We start from the raw sequence: 4,421 nt of genomic DNA, 5'->3' as shown, positions 1-4,421 counted from the left end.
TCAATAATAGAGCATGTGCCTTTATTTGGGTCTGTGGAAAGAAATGGTTCCTGTTTGAATTTCAGAAATTCCATTTCTCAATTTTTTATGTTGTAAATGTTTTATTGAATATGATATGTATTATGTATACTAATATTCTTCTAAATATCTTAAGCTTCAAAAATATCATTATATGGGGGCCAGTAGATGACATAGAAGTTATGTCACTGAACTCTCATGTGATCAGCTGCGATCTGAGTCCTAGACCCTGTGGCTTGAAAATCACATGGGGCGTGTGCGTTGTGTGTGTGTGTGCCCAAGATTGTGGGAGGAGAATGAAAGAGAAGGGATTGTGGTGTGGTCATCTCCCTGATGGGTGATTTCTCACTTTCTTCTTACTATGTCTCTCTCCCTAGCAAGAGCACACCCCCTGAGGCAAAAATCTCTTTTTTAAAAAAATTACTATACTAATTGGCTAAAAATCTAAATTCCCTTTGCTAAAATCTTCCTATGGGTTAAATAATCTTTAAAAAAAAAATCCAAATCTGTTTGTCTTAATTAGAAGAATCTCTTAATCAAATACAAGGTTAATTAAGCCTTGTTCCTGAAAGAGTTCTGCAATGACATTGGGTATGGCAAAGTGTTCCCTCTTCAATGACTTACTGTACTTTCTGGTGACTAAGCAGAGAAACTGTAATTCCTAAAGGACAAAAACAATTACATGGCAGTGGTAAACTAATTCTTTCTCCACAAACTGGAAGCAGTTCCTAACTATAATTCATTTTTTTCCTACTTATATAATGTACTTTTAAAGTAAAAGCACCCAAATTTCAGATTTTGCTACATTTTTATCTCTCATCTCATCTTCTTAACTTACCAGGCCTACTTCAAACATGATTTATTATAAAATGTTGTGTTTCTATATCATTTGTTGAATTTGTTTCTATATCATTTGTTAAATTACAAGGCATGCTATAAAGTTTTAGGATTCAGATTTCCCTTTTACAAAAAAGCAGAAGCATCTCATCCTCTCTGCTTTAACCAAGGGAGACAATCATGCTACCATTATTTTAATTAAACTTCAGTCGTTTTTGCCATAGGTTTAATTTAAACAAACACATACAAGCGTTTTTATAGGTAGTGATGAGATATACACAGAGGAAAGTGGAATTAGATAATTTGCTGATGGTTAACTTAAAGCACAAAAGTGGAAACAAAGTATTTTCTGTTAAAGGACACTTCCACAGATCATAAATCCTTATTCTCTAGTCATTGATTTTAACATTTCACTGAAAAAGATGATGCTTCAAGTTTCCTGTCTGTGAGTGTGCTATTGGTGGAAGCAAAAAAAAGCCTACCCAGGATAAATCATGTCACATGTTCCTTTTGAGCTCAAAGATGAAAGCATAGGGGTCAAAAAGAAAGAAACTGCTTAATATTAAACTTTTTACTCACTCACAATACTGTATACTTTCTCTGGGTTGGTTTCTGTTACGTGTATTATAAAATTGAAGCCTGTATATGTCTTTGCTAAGAAGAAGAAGAATATCTGATAATTTTGAGCAGCTTATATGTTTTATTCACAACACTCATCCTAGTTTATTTATCTTTAAAACTTACAAGTTGTTCTATTGTAACTTCACTCCCATTGCTGAGAAATAAACCATGTGCCTACATTTAGCATGCAACATCTCCAATTTCAACATTAAATTGGTAATTCTCAAGGGCTGAAAGTTAGAGAAGAAGCAGGGTAGACTTTTGGTCATGAACTAGAGTATTAGATATTTCTGCGCAAGAACTTCTATGCCATTTCTAGTTCCATGAGCTACAAAACCTCATTTAGCCTTCCTATACTTCATTTGAGAAAAAGGAAGAAAAATATCTTGCAAGGTTGTTGAGAGAACTGACGAAGAAAAGACACTAGAAGTATTTAGTATTATTTCTGTCATGGGGTCATTATTAAATATATAAAAGCTATTATTAGTATTAATAAAATATAATGACCCAAAATGGCAGAATTACAAGACATGCTATAATGTTTTACCCTCACCCTTTTCAGACTTATAAATCTTTTTGTTCATGGGTATTACCTACTGTAAAGAATTCAACTAATAGCTTGAGAGGATGTCAGACCTTTCAGGCTAGCCCAGAACAAAACAAGAATGAAGTCAGATATTAAGAAATTTACATGTAGATATGTTGCACTTTCCAAGCTGTCACTTTAGAGTCTAACACTTCCCTAATGACAATAGTGCAATTGTTCAGATAAGAATACCACGTTTACTGTGGCATTATTCACAATTGCTAAGACAGAGAATCAGTCTAAATGTCCACAAACAGATGAATGATGAATGGATTGAAAAAATGTGGCACATATACACTACAGAATACTAAGTCATAAAAAACAATGAGACCCTGGTGTTTGATAAAAAGTGTATGAACATGGAAGATTGACTGCTAAGTAAAGCAAGCCAGACTATAAAAGAGAGGTATTGTAGGTCCCCACTCAATATATACCGAATATTTGCACTCTGTGGCAGGAACCAAAAGATTTAAAGATATAAAAGCATGGAGAACAATTGTGGATACTAAAGACAGTGTTGGAGGAAGGTGGAAAATGGGGGAGGGTGAGAGGAAGGGAATCAAGGGGAATAAGAAAGAAACAAAAAAACATTTAAGAGACACAAAAATGCGAATTATCTGTTGATATATATACACACACACACATATATATATGACAATATTTTTAACTGGACTAATATACAGTGTTATCAATGCTGGGAAAATTAATTTTACATACTGTAATATGTAAAAATAATAAAATAAATAAAGTTAAAATATTAAACAAAAGTTTTAAAACATTCTCATTTGTTTTAATTCTGTGTGTGTGTGTGTGTGTGTGTGTGTGTATGTATGTATGTGAATATGTCTGTGTTTCTTGCTATGTGACATTAGCTTCAATTTCAATAGAAAGACCTCCATTTGGAAAGTGGGAAGAGTTACTTTATACCAGCCCTATTATGCTTTGTTAAATTTAGGGAGATTCTTCTGTTCCTCTCTCATAAGATCCATGTTGGCAGATCTTCTATAAACTGTTTTAAGAGTTACTAATACCATTTTTTCTTGTTTTTCTTTTTTTCCGGGAAGAATTTAAATAAACATAAGTTTATTTTTTTGTTATTGTTACTAAGACCTTAATCTTTTTTTCTTTTCATTATTATAAAGATTATTGAAAAACAGCAGGTCTAAGCTTTAAATAGGTTGTGAATACATCTTTGAAAGCTAATACTTTATATTATGCTAAATGATAATGCTCAATAAAATCAGATGTGTTATGTTATACAAAGGTTAAATGACAAAGAATTTTAGGAATCCAAGGATCTTGTTACATTAATCTCAGGGCAGGTACTGTTTTATGAGTGAACACAGAAGTTTAATGGGCATTTGTCAATCTAAATTAAATGATAACTTTGGAGACAGTAACTTGCAAACTTAAAAGTCATATGATATTATGAATTACATCTTATACACATTAAGAGATCTTAAAGCAAGTAAGCCCAAGATAGAAAATATTGGTTCACATTTCAAACCACCGTAAGTGTGACTGTAGCCTCAATTTAATAAAAATGTATAATGCGACTTTCCTTGGGTTAAATGTCTTGCAATTGCTCTTGGAATGGGCACTTGTTTCCCCATTATTGGCCACTTTAATTGACTCACACATGAGTTTTCTCATTTAAAGATCACTTTATAGCACTGGGTGCTCTTCATCTCATTGATATGTTCTACTCTGTCTGGCCCAACAACACAACAGTTTACATATATCTGAACTTGATCTGAAAACTGATTAAAAATCCATATAGGCAATCTAATTTGCCTGAAAATATATATACACAAGTCTACTCAGAGGTGGCTAAAATAAAATAAATTTCATTTTAGGAGACAGGAAGGAAGCTGAGACAAGAAAGTGAAGATTCTGAAGTAAATGGGCACTGGCCCCGACCAAGATCGAAACCTACCTCTCCCCAGAGAATATTCGGAGAGGGCATGGAATACAAGCATTGGAAAAGCAGAATGTTTGTGCTTTTTTTTTTCTAGTGGACTGCATTAAATATTCAGCAAAAGAGGGGATCGGTTTACATTACTCTTCTTGTTCCACGTGTATCAACTGACAGGTGCTGTAAACATACATAGACAAACATGGTCCTTTGCTTGCAGTGCTCCCATGTCCAAAGGAAGATGGGCTTTAATCTCCTCAAGTGATCACACTGAGGACCCAGCAGACACACTACGTTCAGAATGGAGAGAAAGCTTTTCTTCCAACTAGGATTCTCAAGGAAATTCATTCAGAGAGGTTCTTTCCAGCATCATGCTACTAAGATAGAACAATCTTATTTTGATTCAGGAGAACTGAGTGAAATCTTCATTAGTGCTTTTTGAAA

This window comes from Tupaia chinensis, unplaced genomic scaffold (genome assembly GCF_000334495.1).
Source record: "Tupaia chinensis unplaced genomic scaffold, TupChi_1.0 Scaffold000690_1, whole genome shotgun sequence".
In the NCBI taxonomy this organism is placed as follows: Eukaryota; Metazoa; Chordata; class Mammalia; order Scandentia; family Tupaiidae; genus Tupaia; species Tupaia belangeri.
The sequence above is the reverse complement of the archived record's forward strand: the minus strand, read 5'-3'. Positions refer to the sequence as shown.